This window comes from Phoca vitulina, unplaced genomic scaffold (genome assembly GCF_004348235.1).
Source record: "Phoca vitulina isolate PV1807 unplaced genomic scaffold, GSC_HSeal_1.0 scaffold6, whole genome shotgun sequence".
Lineage (NCBI taxonomy): Eukaryota > Metazoa > Chordata > Mammalia > Carnivora > Phocidae > Phoca > Phoca vitulina.
In genome coordinates this window covers 52,973,026-52,992,406 of record NW_022589709.1, presented here as the reverse complement: position 1 = coordinate 52,992,406, position 19,381 = coordinate 52,973,026, and the positions used below count along the sequence as shown (strand labels likewise).

Genomic DNA, 19,381 nt, shown 5'->3' with positions numbered 1-19,381 from the left:
AGCTGCAAATAACTAAACAGCTGTAAAGGGAAGGAGCTGAGGAGGTAGGGAATGAATGAGCTCTGAGCAGTAAGAGTTACAGCATAATTAACTCCCAGACGGTCTCATCGATGGTACAGCAGGGCTGTACAACCCAACCCAGAGCTTCCACCCCAGATAGAATTAAAGTTTAATTCAGTGTCAAAGGGGCATTAGGAAAAAAGCCCAGCACAGGACAAGAGGGAGCAATCAAGGAATTTCACAGAGAAAGGGTCATGCAGTGGCCACGCCCTCCTGCATAGATTGCCCAGTGGGCGGGTTTGAAGGTGAGACTGTTCGAGTGTCTGAAATAGACCAAAGGAAGTCTGAGTCTGGGCCTTTTGGGAAAGAAAATGATGGAAATATCCGCCTGATGCCTGGAGAAGCTATTTGTTTTGACTACTGCTATTGCTATTTTCCTTAAGGTTAGAGCCCACAGGACTGAAAAACCAGTGCCCTGAACCAAGAAAAAGTTTTCTCTTCCAGCAGCTGGGAAGCCCTGTGGTTTTGGCCCCCACTTGCCACCTTGGTGTTCCGCACTCAGGACAGGGAGACCGGGATCACTGGCTTATCTTGTGTATTTAATGCCCCAGGCAGATCATTGTTAACATCTCCCATCTACTCAACAAAATCATTTTCATCAAAATCTTGAAATAAAATTAAAAATAGCATGGCCAGAAAAGCCAGTGAAAATTTCAGAGGCACTGAAAATGTTCCTTTACACTTTGTATGTATAATTTGCCAGTAAAAAAAAAAAAAAAAAAAAATACTGTATGTGCATAAAAGGAAAAAAGCACCTTTTATTCAAGAATTTTATCTCCAACTTAGTCTGAACTTTGATCCTTTCTTTACAAGACACTATAATATTATTTTCTGTAAAGAATCATCCAGTAACTTCTAAGTAAATTTTAATAAAATCAAAATGTCTGCAAAAAGTACAAGTCAGATAACTATGAAATGATATCATTGTGGTGACATTTTATTTACTGGATTCATTCTTTCATTTAAAAACAATCATAATGTAAAAGAAGAGCACACATTCAGTAAGATATTTCACATATGAACTAAAATTTACACTTAACAACAACATGCTACCCCAGGTCTACTAATGTCATTGTTTCACATTTCAAACAGATAAATACTCAAAATGCTCACAGAGAATGACAGAAAGGATGTAACCCAAATTCCATTTCTTTACCTTTTGCAGTGATCATTTACCTCAAATCTAGTGTTTAAATGCAGGAATGTGCCGTACAATGGCGTCAGGGAAACAGTCCCTGTGTGATGTAAGCTTAAATGATTCCAAACCTTTACAAACTTATTCGTGAAATAAAAGCGTGTAGCTTATTCCCACAAAACTAGGAATTCTCTGAATTCACTTTCATATAAAATATAATGTGTATTGAAGGAAACATAATAAAAATGTGCTGATTTGAAGCTTACACATAGCATTAAAACCCAACAATAACCACAGCTATTGCTTCAAATTTAGATCATTAAAAACTGTTTTCAGGGAAGATATGTTATCGTGACATTATTTAGAAACAGGAGCACATGGTGGTAATGAAAAGCAAATCCCATTTTAGCTGGTTTTATAATTGTTTTTAAATTCTTCAGGCATTTACACCCCCTGTTGCTGGCATCGGGGTGGACCTCTTGCACGGCCCCACCCTTATATGCCTCTGCCATGACCCCATGACCCCATGACCCATGACCCCAGCCTCGGGGATCATCTCAGTTGGGGCAGCTCCAGGCATCTGCAATAATACATGACCAGAGTAAGGAGGAAAGGTAGTGGGCAGGAGTCACATTATGGAGGCGATGCTCTGTGTGAAGCCCTCCACCAGGCATTTCCACTCACAATGGCTCCTTCCTGCTTCCCAACAACTGTTCACATGAGGGGTTCTGATCCCAGTATCTGGAAATGAGGAAAAACAGATGACATGAAGCTCAGTGGCTTGCTCATGGCACAAATGGCAGAAAATGGATTAGAACCCAGATGAGGCTAGGGACAAGGCTCAGGTTACCTCCTGAAGGTGAGCACCATAGATTCTGTGGCACCCCTAAGGACATGACTTAGAATTCCCTGACCATGCACAGATGCAGAGAAGACATGCTGAGGGTCCCACTGCTCTAGTTAGAACAAACTCACCTCTCCTGCACTCTCTCCCGAATTCAAGGAAGTCACCCTTTGAACATCATTGAACCACTAAACCTATGCCAACAAAGGGCTTCCATTTGATTCAAGGAGGTAGAGAAAATTTATCCAAATTTCTGGACCTCCTTTTTTCTTTTCTTCTTGTCTCTTCTCTTTTCTTTCCTTCTTCCTTTCTTTCTTCCTCACTGTTTCTCTCTCTCTCCCTCTGCCTATCTTTCTCTCTTTCCTTCTTTTTTCTTACTTTTTAAATGTGCTTCCTCACCAAGCTCTGTATCTTGGGTAAAACTGCTGGAGCTATCACATTAAGTTCCAGAGAACTTCTCACTGGGGACCTTGCATGTTACACATAGCTCCAAAGAGCTGATGGACTCAGTGTTGACTTGGCATCTAGCAGTCTCTGCTACAAGCCAGGTGCTGGCTCCCAACCTAATAGCTTTATTACTAACACTTAGGGGAACATCTTACATCTCTCTTTCTTCTTCCTCCTACATTAAAAAATGATAATCTAGCTCTCCATAAGTCCTGAGTATGGCTGAGGTCTTGCCTATTGGTTAGTACTGATTAGTATTCCTTTATAGCTGGCATAATATTCTCCCTAGAGGGTGCATATTTCAATTTCCAGAATCAGGTCACAGAAAGCTTTGGATCACAGAAGTGTAAGAGTTGACAAAAATGAACCTGTAATCATAGTCTCTCTTCTCCTTTCCACTTCCAGGGAGAGCTATTTTGTCTCCTATTGTCTTACTCTTGGTTCTGACCAGGAGCAACAAATAAAACACTGGCCACCTCAGACTCCTGGGAGAAGGGCTCCTCCCCACTCACTAACAGGACAAGGATGGTCTAGTGGGAGAGTACACGGGGCCTGGCACAGGGCAGAGCCTTCCCTGAGCTTTGTCTCCTCTGGAGGCACACCCTTGAGAGATTTCATAGCAAAGAGACAGGTGAGTGAGGAATGGGGAGAGTAATGGAGGGCTTCCTCTCCATCCATATACCAGAAGGATGGGTGTTGTACCATTATTTTCCTCTTTACTAGCTTACCTATCCAAAACGCATCGGGGTCGCCTGGGTGGCTCAGATGGTTAAGCATCTACCTTCAGCTCAGGTCATGATCCCAGGGTCCTGGGATCGAGCCATGCATCAGGCTCCCTGCTTGGCGGGGAGCCTGCTTCTCCCTTTCCCTCTACTATTCCCCCTGCTTGTGCTCTCTCTGTCAAATAAATAAATAAAATCTTTAAAACAAAACCAAAATGCATTGGAGGGAAGCAAACATCTTCAGAATAACGAAAGCAATATCAGGTCGGATTAGGTTCAGCTGCATATAGCAGAAGCCCAAATAAGTGACATCAATATACACGTTTATTTTCCGCATGTAAAAGAGGTCCTGAAGTGGGCAGCCCAAGGCTGTAATGGCAGCTCCACAGTCATCAAGGACCCTGACACTTTCTACCTTTCTTCTCCATCAGACTTAGCACATGCCTTGCATCTTCAAGGTGACCTCATGATTCAAGATGGCTGTCGGAATGCCAGCCACCATCTTTACTTTCTGAGACAGAAAAGGGAGGTTAGAAAAAGGGCAAAAGGAAACCACTCCCAGCTGAGGCAGCATTCTTAAACATTTCTAGAAGCCCAATCAACAACTCCTACTCACAGGAGACTAGGAAATATATCTCTTTATCTAGGCACATCACACCCAGAAAAAATTCAAAGCTCTACTGGTGAGGAAAAGGGGAGACTCAGTGTTGAGTTGGCATCTAGCAGTCTCTGCTACAAGCCAGGTGCTGGCTCCCAACCTAATAGCTTTGTATACATTACCCTGCTTCTTCCTCAAAACACCTCTACTAGACTTATGCCAGCAGAGTCAGGGAGGTCTTAGGAATTATCAAGCCAACAACCCAATTTTATTTTAATGAACATGGGAATAGAGCTTTGGCATTTATAGAACTTCCCACAAATATCATTTATTTCTCAAAAACAATCCCCCCCCCCCCCCCCCGCCGAGGTAAAAAGTATTAACTTGATTTTTCAGAGGAGGAAACGAAGATCTTGAAAGATTTAAGTGATTGGCTCAAAATCATGTAGCTAGTTAGAGGAAAACTGGTACTAGCACTCAGATCTCTGACACCTGGCCCCATATTTTTCCATGTCTTTTTAAACAGAAATTTAAAGTACAGAAAAGTTCAGAGAATATTACAAATGTTTAGCCACAACTCAGAATTAACAAATGTTGAATTTTTGTCATTTTGCTTGAGAATTTTTTTCTTTTAGATTAAAAAAAAAATTAGTTGAAATCCATTTTGTACCCCGAGGGCTCCCCAGAGATAATCAATATCAATTTGGTGGGTATCCTCCTGGTCCATACCTTTCCATTTTAACTTCTGATATGCATCCATAAATAAGTTGTTTTTGCAGGTTTTTTTTCACCCAGCATGTTTTTTGAGCTCCATTAGGTTAATGCATGAAGTTCAGTCATTTTAATTGCTATGTGATATCCTGTTATATAAACATACAGTGCATTCTATTTATTCATTTCCGTTTTCCTACTATATATATTTAGTGCTTACTCAATAAGCATATGGGGAAGTGTTCTAGGAGTTTTTATGTATTAGCTTCCTTAATCTTCATAACAAATCCATGTGGAAGGGTTGTTATAAGCCCTGCTGGACACAATGACGAAACTAAAGGAACAGACAAGGAATTTGCCCAAGGTTTCACAGCCAATAAGCAACAGATCCAGAATTCAACCCCAGAGGAGTTGAATCCAGAGCCCCTACCCTTGACTTCTAGTCTACATTACTTGAGCCTACTGCTCAGGCATCTTTACCGTACAGCCATCCCTGTTGTACAAATACTGTCCCCAGAGCCTGCCATCCCCTGGTAGGACTCTGCTTGAGTCTATGGCCAGCATGTGTTCTGACTGATTGGTGCCTAGACCTACTTTATGGCTAAGTATTTTGAAAAGCATGCCCATTCTTAACTGGCTAGACACTTGGTTGTTTTCAATTCTTCACCCCTACAAACAAGAGAACCTAGAAATAGACATGCTGAGTAGATTATATGCATCGAAGGTTTTACTAAAAACTACTGATTGCTCTTGATCATTGGTTATACTAATGAACTAATAAACTATATTAATACGCTAATGTAATTTGTGTATTTTTCATGAATATTATATACCATCAGTCTTCTTAATTTTGCCAGATTGTTGCATGTGAAGTGGTATCTCCTTGTCTTTATTTGCATTTTGCTGATTACTTGTAAGGTAGAGAAGGTTTTTTTAATAAGTTTATTAGCCATTTAGATTTGGTCTGATTTGAATTACCTTTCTCTTCTCTTTGCTCATTTTTAAAGTAGCTTCTATTTTCTTCTAAGTATTTTCTTTTTTAAAATATGGTTTAGACATTCATCTTCTGGCCATTATATCTGGTACAAATTCTCCACACCACTTCTTACCTCTGGCCCCATCTCTGTCTTCTGTCGTATAGGAGTTTTTAGTTCAATATAGTCAAATCTATACATCTTTTTCTTTATAAGATATGCTTTTGCCACTTTAAAGAAACCCTTCTTCCTTTTGAGGTAGTGAAGAAATTCTCTGTTTTCTTCTAATTGTTTTATAACTGTGTTTCTTGAATTTATTTTTCTGTATGGTATGAGGAAGGAATCTAGTTGAACTTTTTTCTACTTGGAAATCATTCCAACACCATTAATTTATTAAGTTACCTTTTCCCCACTGACTTTTTAGTACCACTTCTAGCATAAATGACCAATGTCTGTATATACACAATCTGTTTCTCAGTTTTCTATACTTTTTCACTGATCTATTGCTCTATTCTCAACTTTCTTTCAGTTTAATTCTCTGGCTTAAAAATAATGCATGTCTGAGCCTAATACATTCTATCTACTCTTGTAATTTTTATGGTCCTGATGCTGAACACAAGCCTAAAAATTTGGAAAGTGCCTTACAGTTCTTTAGGAAGGTAGGCTAGAAGGCATATGGTCTCTTTGGTTTCCATGTTGGAGATTCCACTTGCACTTCTGAAGGATCTAGGTATTTGGAGTACAGAAGAAGGAAAAATAAATTCTAAGGGTAGTGAGTAAAAAGGAATGAGTCTTGATTTCTGCATCCTCAGAGATACCCCACTGTTGATACCATCCTCTAACATCTTCCAAGTAAATCTCAGTGACCACACATCATTCATAATCATCATTCCCATTAATTTAGGTTGACCAGATATCCCAGTTTTTGAAATGACAAATATATAAAGAAGACTGGGAAAAAAGTCATTTCCAGAGCTTAGGGAACAAATTTTTAAATTGCACTGCTTTTTGTAAATGACTATCCAAATTATATAATGATCTGTAGTTTATTTTCCAGGGCTCGGCTGTCTGTATATATTTATAGTATATAATCTGACTTGGGAAAAATTCCCCTCTAGCACAGTTACAAACACTATAGACAGAATGTGAGGATGGATCAATGTCCTGCACACAACACTGAAGTAAAAACAGTAGAAAAGAAATAGATCCTTCATGGCAATCCCAAGATTGGCTATAGTAGTATCTCTCCTCTGCCTGAGAAACCCGACTCAGGCCTGGGGTGGGGAGTGGAGGTGGGAGTGGGAAGGAACTGGCATCGCATGGAGCCCAGCTTTCGACCATCACCTCAACCCAACCATAATGGTTAAAAACACGAACATATTCTTAGTTAATGTTAAGATCAGAGGGAGGCCTGGTAAAAGTTTTTAAACTCAAACCACCAGCTTTATTTTTCATATTCTATAAACCACAAAGTACCTGATCTGTAGAATTTTAAAGCTCCTGCAAAAGACTCTTGCATGGTAGCTTCAAGAATAAGCCATAGTCCAACCAGAATATTGTTTTCAATACTAGAATGTATTTTTCCAGACAATTTGACTTTCATGGGCCAGTGGAGGTTGTGGGGGGTAGTGGGGAGAAGCAATTTCTAAAGACATGCTAACTTTCTGGTTCTGCTGATGAAGTTGCATAAGAAATGGCAGGATAGTAATTGCATGAGCCAACATTTGAAATTCATTCTATATTTTCTGATTATACCTCCCCCTCCACCCTCCCCCCTTCCCTTTCCCACCTGTCTTTTCTCATATAAAATTCTGTCAAAGTAAAGAAAGATCATTTTTAATGATTTAAGGAAATTCGAGGATATTTCTGATTTGTAGCCTCTTATTTCTACAATTAAAATTATGTATTTCTCAGTTTAAATTTAAATTAAAAAACAAAACAAAACAAAACATTGTATACCCAAGGATATTTACCTTAAAAATTCTTTTTCTCCTGTATTAGAGCTGACATGCCTCTTTTCATCTTTACCAAACAAAACAATTATTTTTAAAAAGGAGAATAATCCAGGCTACTCATTTGTTCAAAGCAAGAAGCTGAACAGAGAATGAAATGAGAACTCTGTCCCTGTCTTACAACTATATTGGAGACTCCCTGAGACATTGTTCTCTGGATCCCTGTCTGGGACCATGTTTTAGGTAAAGCTGTGTTTTAAAAAGATTCTCCTGCTTCATCCAGTAATAAACCATGATGGACAGGGTCCAACACTAAAATGCCATGCATTGAATTATGCATAATAGTGGGTCATGTTTATGCAGGGCCCTACTGCAACTGTTCATAAATTTTTACTTCTTTTTATTCTGTTTCTTTACATGCAGACTTGACTGGCATGCTTACATCAATTACTCTGTTTTTCTTGCTTTGTTGTGGTTATATGTTTTAATGAAAACCCTTCCTCCTGAAAGAAATCCAGCTCCCTGCCAAACCTATGGAATCTATAGATTTTCTTCCTGGTACAGAAAATAAGAGCTCTGATTCAATTGGCCAACCAATACATTTGCTAAATGAGACTTTCCTCAAATGTCACTCTTTCATTCAACAGGTATTTCCTGAGCACCTCGGGCTCCAGGCACTGTGCTTGTCTATGAACATCACAGCAGATGAAACGGATGTACAGAGTCCCTGACCATGTGGTGGGTACGATCCCATGGGGGAGATGGTGACAAGCAAATATCTAATCGCCCATGGTGTTAAGTCAGGGAAAGGAAAAAGCAGGATACTCTGAGGTAGAATAATGCATTGGAGAGGACTGTTCCTTTGCCAGAATAGCTGAAGTAGACCTCTTGGAAGCGGGACATTTAAACCAAGTCCTAAAAGATGAGGAGGACCCACCATTCCCAAGGGAAAAGGGGGCGGGGAAACCTGTTGGGAGAAGAACAGCAGATGAGAGGGTCCTGCAGAGTGCTTAGCCCGTCTCTTCTGCCATCTCAGCTCCTCTACCCCCTGGCCAGCCTTGCAGGGCCAGTCCAGTCCTTCTGTCCCCAAGAAGGCTTCCTGCCCAGCCAGCACGCATGGTACTGTCTCCTCTTCGGCCTCCTCCAGCACTTCATCTGTTTCCCATGACTTCCCACTTAACCATATGCTGGGTTGTATTGTCCTCAGATGGTTCCTGTGGTTAAACTTGTCTCCTCAACAAGTTTTGTAAACCCACTGAGGACAGAGGGGGTGCGTCCCTTTGTACCCCACACCACGCCCGCCGCAGCACTGGAGCGGAACTGACGTGGGCTGCATTGAAATGAACTGGAGATGTCTGGCCTGGCGGGGCAGGTGAACAGCCGTGGCTAAGCTGCTTTTCTATCTGCATCTGCTCACATTAGACAAAATGCAAATAGATAGGCCCCATCTCTCTCTGTTCTATTTAGCATTTATATGACACCTTTCAGCACAGAGAAATGAATAAGTGGAACCAGAAGTGGCTATTGCATGTGCTCATCCCCCAGCCGGGCTGCAGCCAGGCATCTGGTCCCCAGCTGCCCAGCACACACGCCCCTCCTCCCCAAAGGGGCAGGCTGCAGGCACCAGCGCTCTGCTTTCAGCAGCGCTCTTCCCACTGAGCCACACACTGTTGAAAGAATGCATTGTCTGGGCTAAAGGGAGAACGCGGGTAGCACATTACAAATCTGAGCTGTTAAGTGATAAATGAGCAATGAAAAACGTCCTGACATCATTAAGGTGTTCCCGAACACGCTCTCTGCTCAGCCTCGCCCCCATGCAACCGCATGAAGACAGAGTGGCTTGTAGGGTGACCAGAGCCCAGCTTAGGAGTCACCAAATTGGGTCATTCCGACCCCATGGGGTTTTTCTACATTCCGCCAGTTGGAAACATAGGCACTTTATAGAAACTGCTAGACTCGCAACCTTTTTGGAGGCACGGCTCTCCTCAACCGTATAAAAATGAACTTGCCTTTCCCCTGCTCATAGTATTCCCAGAGCTTGAAGCAGTCCTTCAGCACTACCTCCCACCTCCACACTCAGGAAGCCCTGGCCCAAGGCCCCAGGGCATGCACATCTGGACTGGCCACTCTGTAGAAGCCCCACCACATCCTCCTGCCCAGCCCCCCAGCCCCCCCACCCCCGCCCAGGACCCAGCACGGACAGGCCAACGGGACAGACTGCCTGCTGGGTGACAAAACAGCTGATCTGACATTTTTGAAATTTGCCAGGGCCAGAAAGGGCATCCCTTTAAAATCCTTTAAAGGGCCATCTTAACCCCTGCAATGCCTCCTGGGGGACTAAAAGCAACCACTGTACTCTGACTCACTAATGCTGTAGAATTCTAAGTTTCTAGAGAAGAACTCGATACTGGTTCGCAAAAGCAGTGTGGAGGAGGAGAGCGTCGATTTCATTTCTTCACGGCTCCACCACCCCTGATTTGCTTGCAGAGATTCCTGCAAGGGCCATTGGAATAGAAAAAGGTACATAATTCTACAATAACGTATTGTTGACAATATGGGGAAAAAATGCTGGTTCCATCGCTTACTAGCTATGTGACTTTAGGCAACTCACTTGAGCATCTTGCTTTCCCTATCTGTAAACCAGGGGGAAATGGCACCCGTCACATAAAATATGAGTAAAGAAGGATCAAACAATGCCAAAAGTTACATGTGGAGCACAGGGTCTGGCACATAGAAGGGGAATAGTAAATATTTACTGCGCATTGAGACCTACTCAACATATCTTGCACGGGATTATGCACTTTATTTGGTCCTCTAATTTCTTGGTACAACTCTCAAAGGTAAGGCCTGTATTTATAATCACTGTGCTATCTTTCTCACCTTGTTTCCCTATGAGAAATATTTTCATGTCAGTGGCTATTCCTGTCTGCAATTTTCCCTTGAAAAATTGCTCCAGGATGGGTACTTCCTAAGGGGAAGCTTTCTCCATTAGCTAGACAGCAGGGGAAGTGTAAGGGCAAGCCTTGACCCACCATTACCAAGAAATCAACTGTGGAAATGAGTCATCTTTCTCTCGCCACTGGGCTGGACTTGGTGGTGATTAATGGGAGACATTTAAGATAATGCACTTCCTTGTTCAAGTTTTGGAAATTAAACCTCTTAGAAATGTGAGCCCGGAGAATGAAGAAAAAAGAACGAAGTTGAACAATATTCTCTTTCTAGTTGCTTGCTTTTAAAAAACTCAATGCCCTTCTGCCAAAATTTACAGAATCGCCTGTCCCTTGTCTATGTCACATTGCTTTCCTTCTTTCCCCCCTCAGCTCCGAAAGGACATTAGTTCCAGCCCAAATGGTTATCAGAGATCCCCAGCACAGTTTCCAAGTTACCCAAGCAGACAGAGGAACAATTGATTGTACTGGCACCGGCCGACAGTGGGAGATAAGGGAGCAACACGTGGGCCCAAACAGCTATTGTTGCTGCACTTTGGGTTGTTTTTTTGTTCTTTTTTTTCCCCCCAAAGCATGAATGCACAGGCTGTGCTGGCCTGAGCCCTTCAGATTCTTGGAAAAGGAAAGATACCTCAGCTGGAGTCTCCCCAAGGCCAGGCTCCTCCAGGCTCAGTCCATCCTTGCCACTCCGCAGGGCTAACCCACCGTATGAGAAGGGCGCCACCAAGAGCACCCTTTGGCCTCAAATGTCACCACCAGAGTGAGGCCACCAGAGTGATTATGAATGACATTGATTGAGCACTTTCCCCGGGGTTAAAAGGGCTTCTGAGCCTTTCATTTAAATATCAAAAGAGAGACCTTTAAAAGGGGACTTGAAATTTCTCCCTTATAAGGACGGGGAAGCAGAGACACTGCGAGCCTCACCTTCAACGGTACAGCTGGTCAGTGGCCGAGCCAGAAACGGAGCCCAGGCCTTTGTCTCAGACCCTAACCATGTGGCTTGAGAATGAGGAGAGAGTAAAGGGAGGCCCAGGAAGTGAGGAAACGGAAGGAGAGCAAGACCTGCCCTGAAGATGCCATACTCCGCGCCGCCTTGACGTCGGCTCCAGCACGGAGGCCGTCCACGGTGAGCCGCACGCCGTCCCCCGACCTCTCCGAGCGCAAGCCCTCTGGCCAGACGGCCCTCCTTACCCGCGCGCTCTGGCGCCGAGCCCTCGGAAGCGGCCCCAGCCCTTACGTGACACAGACGCCGGAGGGTGTCAAGCCAACAGGAATCAACAACCAGGCGGTGAAGCTGGAGCGCGGGCCGCGGCGTAGCCCGTGAACGCCCGTGCGAACGTTCACTCACCCAGCGGCGCTGGCGGCGCGGCCGTCCCACCAACAGCGCTCGGCGAGCTCCCTCCTGGCTGCCGCCGGCCTGCCGCACCGGGACGCGCCCATTGCCCTGCTTTTGCGGGGGAGGAAAGTGAAGCAGAGACAGGGTCACCAGTTCGCTGGCGGCTCAGAAACCCACCGTGTAGCTGGTCTGGGGTAAGGCCTGGGGCGGCCGTCTACGTTCAAAGCACCGCCGGCGCGGTCCGGTGCGCTGCCGCGATCAAGAGCTACGTGCCTGGGCGCCTGGGGGGCTCAGTGGGCTAAGCGTCTGCCTTCGGCTCGGGTCACGATCCCGGCTTTGTGGGATCGAGCCCCGCATCGGACTCCCTGCTCTGCCGGGAGTCTGCTTCTCCCTCTCCCTCTGCCCTGCTAGTGCTCTCTCTCTCTCCCAAATAAATAAATAAAATCTTAAAAAAACAAAAACAAAAAAAAAACTGCACGACCGAGCCAGCACAATGATCTTGTGAGCCTGTCAACACGTAAGGCCTTGTGTCCTGAGCTGTTCCCACAAAAGTTTTAAGTCTCTAATCAGAGCATGATTCCAGGAGTGATAAGGTCGAACAGGAACAAGATCTTGTAATAACTGAGATTCTGTTCCTTCAGTACTAGCCCCACGGGATGTACACAGAGTCGAGCCGCAGTACACGTGAGGGCTTCTGACTTGGATTGTGCACAGCGATGGCACACTTCCATGTGCAAGGCAGGCTTTACGTCAGTTCTTCCATTTATTCTATGAAGTCAGTATTACTATTCTTACTTCCATTTTATGGATGAGGAAACCCAGGCAGAGAAGAGGCTAGGGACACTCAGCTAGTCAATGGCAGAGCTTTGAACACAGCCTGACTCCAGAGCATGGTCTCATTTACTGTGATATCATGGGGGGGGGGGGGGGGGGGGGGGAGGGAGAAACCATAAACAGGGAGATGGAGAAAAACAGAGAATTCCAAGATATAGTAGTTTTCTAGGACTGCTCTATCCAAGTACCATAGATTGGGTAGCTTAAACCACAGAAATTTATGTCTCACAGATCTGGAGACCAGAGGCCCAAGATCAAGGTCCTTTGACCTTGCAGGGTCAAAGTTGGCAGAGTCCTTTCTTCACAGGCTGTGAGGAAGAATCTCTTCCAGGCCTCTCACCCACTCTGGCAGTGTGCTGGAAATCTTGGGCGTTCCTTGGCATGTGGAAACATCACCCTGATCTCTGCCTTTATCTTCCATATAGATGCCTTCCTGTGTGTGGGTCTGCCTCCAAACTTTCCCTTTTTATAAGGATACCAGTCATACTGGATTAGGGCCCACCCTTAAGAGCTTATTTTAACTGGATTACCTCTATAAAGACCCCATAGAGGAGCAAAATTTGCCACCCCCAACTGTGTGTTTTTGTCATGTGGACTATTTTATGCTGGTTATTTTTAAGAAACAAAAGGCTCAGAAAGAAACTTGGACTTTCCTCCCAACTGCTTGAAAGAATTTCTATGGAGGAGCTGCTCAGGAAGGGAGCTCTCACCAGAGATATAAGTACAGTATCATATGAACAGGAGACAGGGAGGAACTGAGCAAAGTCTGAAAATTCCTCTCTAGGTCCCATTGTTTCTGGATGGCCCAGCAAACATTTGGTCACCAAACATTTACTCTTTTTCATCTTCCTGCGGATTGTCTTCCTTCCCGAACCCCTACACCTCTCTCTCCCTAGCTCTGAATGGCATACCAGCCTCTGCCGGACTGCCTCTGGGCCTTATGTTCTAATGGAGACCCTGTACATACATAATGAAATTTTATTTTTCTCCTGTTAATCTGTTTGATGTCCATTGCATTCTCTGACCTGCCAGGGAAACCCTGAAGGACAGAGACAGTTTTTTTCCTTTCCAACAACCCTATCTCCAAATAAAGACACATCCTGAGGTACTGGCGGTTAGGACTTCAACATGTGAATGTGGGCAGGGGGGGCACAGTTCAACCCATGACACAAGCTAAGGGCCACGTGGCATGTAGGCTAATAAGCCAGAACTCCACAGGAGTGGGGAGGGAGCAAATCCCTGAGGGATGAGACTCAGCTCCCTGGAGAACAGCTTAGTGTCTCCAGATGAGAGCGGGTCAAACTTCAGCAGAGGCCAGGGCAGGAAAGGGCAGGTTGAGGTTTTCTCTGGCACCAAGAAAGAGTGCTCTCGGATCGGTCACCAGCTTTTCCCGACAGTGCCTCAGGCCCTCCTTGCACAACCTTCTCATCAATGAAAGCCAATAAAGTTTAAAAAAAAAAAAAAAAACCCTAAACAACAACAAGAAACCACATACAAAAAAAAGAGTAACTTTAGGTTGTCTGTGAAAAGCCTCAAAAAATGTCAACAAGTGCTGAGTCAGGAAATTCTCCCCTAATAGCTTTTGTTGGAAACGTTTAACATTTCAGCTTTATCTCTTCTTTTCTTTCAGACAGCTCCTCAGAGGTATTCAAATGCAACAATACCCTCATTCAGGACTTCTGGCTCCCGGAGGACTGGGTCTGAGCCACCACACACCCTTAGGGAATCAGACCAGTGTAGACCCTCGGGGAGCTGCTTTCCTTCAGCCCTTCTGAGCTGGGGAAGAGGAGGACCACACGTTGTTGCCATGGGGCCACCGCAGAGAGCGTCCCCTCTGTAGGACTGCTTAGCAGATGCACACCAAAAGCTGAGGTATCATCTGTGGCAGTGGGCAAGGAATACCAGGGAACCTCCTCCATGGGCCTTTGGATGCCCCCCCAAGACTCACGGTCACCCTCACATCACAGGACAAGAGTTCAGCTAAGGAAGGACCTCAAGACTTATTTCAGCTTTCCTCACCCCTCAGTCTCCGTGTGGGGTCCCAGGCCACTCTGCTGTCACTGCCTCCCTGTGCCGGTTGCCACCCCGTGATAGTGAGCTCCCTGAGTGCCTCCACGGTCTTCACTATCGTGTCTCCCCTGAGTGGGAACCAAACAAGCCAACGGGGGCAGAAGCAGAAGTGGTGAGTAAAGGCCGGGAGAGAATATCCAGAGGGAATGGAAGTACGGCAATTTCATGTGGCCTAAGCCGGTTGCTGGCCTAATTAACAAGCTGGCCCTTCCTGAATGACACACCATCTTTCTCGTCAAAGAAGTGAAGGGGCATTTTTTAATGCAGAGCCATAAATAGCAAGGAAAATAGAGGCACATCGCCCTCCCACTACACTCAGGCCCAAAGGTACAGTCTGCTCCTGACAGCAGATTCACAAACTTCCAGGTTGGCACCCAGTGGGCCTTAGATGGAAAGTTCATCCTTCCCAATAACTTGGATGGAATCAATGAGCCCACTGTTCTCAAGCGTGAGCTGAGAAATACTATGTACAGAACAAAAGAGGAGTCAGTACCAAAGGTAATCTTTGGCCACACAATCATCCTGCCAGAATAAATACTACATCATCATACACTGATTAGGGTATTAATTACCCAAATACTGTGAGGTCATTATCCCCACATGTGAGATTTGAAGGAAGAAGCTGAGCCAGCCACCTTTGCCCCTTTCAGCGTGAGCATAAAACGTCGCTGAAGACACAGCAGTGAGGGCCAGGCTCACCATCCAGACACAGACCTGAGAGCACAGCCCAGCAGCCACTGAAGGAGCCACTCCAGGAAAGGCTGGGGAGACTGAGTCACAGGCATCACCCATGCAAAACTGAGAACTTTCACATTTCTCAGCCTGCGCCATGTTTTTACATTCGTTGCCTGGTAGAGGATGGACAGGGAAATAAGTGTGTGCTGGGCACGTGCTCATGTGCATTTCCTCACTCCAGGAGCAGGTACCATCATTCTCATCTTACAGGTGACATTAAGAGAAGTGACTCATACTCAAAGACCAGTTATCAAGTGAACATCCATTTTCCTTGCAAAAGGATGTTCAAGTCGGATTCAAGGCCAAGGCAAAGGGTAAGGAGTTTGGTGTTAGGGGATTGTGAGCACAGAATCTCTGGCACATAGCCAGCCCAGTGAACTTGTTGGGATACAGAAGGAAACCAGTTTATCCGTACCCCAACTCAAGCTCTCTGAGATCCCCTCCTCACCCCCATACAGCATCCTGGGTTCACCTTAGAGCTTTCTGGGCTGCCTCCACCTATAGGAACAAGTCGCACTGTGGTACTTGAAAGCTTTTCAGATATTAAAAAAAAAAGTCTTGTCTAAGTCAAAACTTCTCTCTCCCTCCAGATTGAAGCTTTTCTCTTCCTGTAGCTGAGGGCTGACTCCCCGTGGGTCAGAAATGACAAGGGACATGGGAATGTCCTTCCCCTTTTTTAACCACATCATTCTTCCTCCCCACTTCTGGGTCTTTCTGGGTCAGAGTAGAATGGGGGTGGGAGGGGCTACAAGGGGCTCAGGCATTTTTGCTCGGTGGTACTGTGAGCAGTGATTTCTTGACTGAATGTTCTCCGTGCCACAGGCTTTCACATGCTATTTATGAGAACCCATACAGAAGACCTCCTCCCTACACACTTCTGGGCTCTGACTAAAGAACACTCTGGCCAAACTTTGAGGAACACCCCAGCTCCTTCCTGGCCCCCAGCTTCCCATTTTTGTCCCTTACCCTCACAGGAAGACCTCTGGCTCAGGGTCCCCTGAAGGCACAGATGTATCCATATGGCCCGAAGGAAGCTCACACATGCTGGCCACACCAAGTGGTGGGGGAGCAGGCTGCCCACAGCCATCTTGTCTCCTTACTGTGCTTGCTTGCTGTGCTGCGTTATTTCAGCTAGCCTCCTGACTTCAGAGTACCCCAAGCAAGCTCCAGGCTTTCGGTTCACATCTCCCCCCGCCCCAAACTTTCATGGGGAAGTACAAACCTCTCCCAGGGTGTTGGGTGAACCTCTGCTTTTCTGTAGCTCAAAGGCAGATAGCCAGAGGGCAAGGGTCCATCCTCTCTTCCTGCAGGCCCCCTGATCTCCTTGAGGCAGGCCCACCCCTAACACTGGAGGGCCCAAGGCAGGAGTCCAGATGGGGGCCCACATGCCAAATATCCAAATATTCAAAAGTTAGAAATCTAGCTAACAGTACTAGCCTCCTACCTTGACAAATACACCTTCCTGATGGCCTGCAAGATCAGTTTGAATTTAGAATTCTCAGTCTCCTTAGAATTTATTTATTTATTTATTTATTTATTTTTAAGATTATTTATTTATTTGACAGAGAGAGAAAGTACAAGCAGGAAGAGTGGCAGGCAGAGGGAGAGGGAGAAGCAGACTCCCTGCTAAGCAAGGAGCCTGACGCAGGGCTCAATCCCAGGACGCTGGGATCGTGTCCTGGGCTGAAGGCAGATGCTTAACCGACTGAGTCACCCAGGTGCCCCTCAGTCTCCTTAGAATTTAAATCTATGAGACATGTTCCTCCCATCCTCAGACCCTGCCCCTGGCCAACAGCCTGCTCTGCTTCTCTTCCTACCCTCACCTCCATCCTTCACCAGAACAGTCTCAAGCACATGCATGCGGCCACTCAGGCTGCACATCCAGGATCAGCCCCCATCTGCCCCCCCAAAAAAATGCTGCCCTGTGGCCATGCTCAGGCTCGGGGCTGAGCACAGTCCACCTTGGGTCAGTGGACCCCAACAGGCCCTGAAAGGCATTCTGGGAGAAGTGGATACCTGGAATGTGGTGGGGAGGGGCTCTAGGAGGACATGTCTTCTAATGAAGCAGATTGCCTGCTCCGTGAGGAGTATGCCGGAGGAATTCCTGAGATACTCTCTCTAAAACAGAGAGGTCAGGGCAGGGACCCCACGTTAGGGTGGTTCCAACGAGCTTTTCTCAGCCTTCCCTCACCAGACTGGAGGGCACACCATGGGAAGGGGAGGGCAAAGACCACAGCCCTATCCCCCAAGGCCCTCAGCCCACTCCCCAAGAACTCCCCTTTCTATGAACCTGCTCATAGGGACTGCATGGGATGGTGCAGGCGAAGGGCAAAAGGCCCCTCTGGCCACCTCTGATAAGAGCCTGGAGGGAGCTGTTCTGCAGCCACTTGGCTGCTTTCATCAGACGATGGAGACCACTTTTTGCCTCCTGTTCTCAGCGTTGGGGCTTTAGCCACAGTCCTGAGGCAGCCAGCTCCATCAGGTTACCAAATCGACAGGCACATAGTACTAATGGGACATGGATTTTCAGTTAAGCAAGAGTGTTTTACACGCCCACATTTTAACACTGTGTGAGGTGGGGAGAAAAAGAAAGCATGGTTCACAGATGGGCAGCTTGAAAACCAGACTCTATTCTGTGACAGAAATAGATTTATGGAAATGTGTCTACAGTGAAGAAGGAGACATCAAGTCCCTGCTAAAGGAAACTCCACAAAGACTTTGGGAGAGAAATCTACTGTTTCCTTCAACTCGAAGAGCCTGGTGATGTCCCGAGGATCCCAGCTGGAAGATCACTGCCCTCACATCGCAACACTCCTTAGAACTACCGTCCCCCACCCTGGAATGTCCTCACTTCCTCCTAGTGAGGTCACTTCCGCCCAGTCCCCAGCCTCCCTGGCCTCTTCTTCCCATAGCTGGGACCACCTGGCCTGACTCAATCCCACTCTGGTCTCTGGTCAAGAGGGAGTTAAGGACATTAGCCTAGTACCTCAGCGCACAGGAGGGCACAGAGAAAATAGAACTTACCAGGAATTGGAGCACCTGGATTTCAGTTCTGATCCGGCTACTTATTATTGTAAGCTTTTTAGATGTCAGTGAATTTTTGACGCTTCATCTGGAAATTGGGGCTATGAAGAATATCTGCTTGCCTACTTCAGTGGAAGTTGGGCGAAATAATAGTATCACTTGGAAACTCTAAGTTCCGAATTATTAGTGGTATAAGATAGGGCTTTGGGTAGGAGTATGGTGGCCTTTGTCTCTTTGACCCATGGCTCTGCCTAAACTGGCAGACCAAATAATGACAAGAATCTCATGGGGAAGGAGAAATCTGTAATCCTACTGACGGCCTGCTACTCCCGGCCCCTCCCAGCTGAACCGTGTTCCTGATGATTGCCACACTGACCACGACACAGTGTCGTCCTGATCTACACCTGGCAGACACTCCTGAGAGAGCCCCCTGCCACTGCCCTCATGCCTCCTGCAACATCCATTCCGGTCTAACCTGACATCGAGTTCTGTCCAAGGCCTCTGAGTGGGCACTGCTGGCATTGCTCCCTCCCAGGGGGGCAGGTCCTTTTAGCCAATTCCTTCCTGAGCACTCCAGCCTTGCGCTGGCCTTGGCTCTCTGACCCCTTCCAAGTCAGCATGGAACTGTTTGTTTTACCCATTTCTGTCACTCCATTTATGACACCCACCCACCAAAGTATCTGGGCTCACCTCTAGACCGCTCAGTACCATGACATTTAAATAGGATACTCCAGGGCATGGCCAAGAGAGGACTCAGCTGTGTAATTTGCTAGCAGTGTGAACTCCGGGCATCCCTCAACCCTCTGGATTCCTGTGATATTAAGAGAATTTGCTCTGCTTGCTGCACGGGCTTATCCTCAGGTTCAAATAGGTGTACGTGAAAATGAGTTGATAGCTGATAGTATGTAACATGTAATAATAATACTGGTGACAGCTCCTCACACTGCTTCTGTATTCTCTTCCCCTGCCTGCAGAGACTGTGGACCTTTCA

The 19,381-nt window shown here is 46.0% G+C and overlaps 2 long non-coding RNA genes across 2 annotated transcripts in view; one reads left to right on the top strand and one right to left on the bottom strand.

The window, feature by feature from the left end:
- Positions 1-976: 976 nt before the first annotated feature.
- LOC116632328 overlaps positions 977-19,381 on the bottom strand; it is a 41,863-nt gene continuing 23,458 nt past the window's right edge. The window contains exon 2 of the long non-coding RNA XR_004299397.1: positions 977-1,936. This is a non-coding gene — a long non-coding RNA (uncharacterized LOC116632328). The remainder of the gene's footprint in view (positions 1,937-19,381) is intronic.
- LOC116632327 lies at positions 7,465-16,797 on the top strand. The gene is made up of 3 exons (XR_004299396.1): positions 7,465-8,181; positions 9,830-9,963; positions 14,192-16,797. It is a non-coding gene; the product is annotated as an uncharacterized LOC116632327 (long non-coding RNA).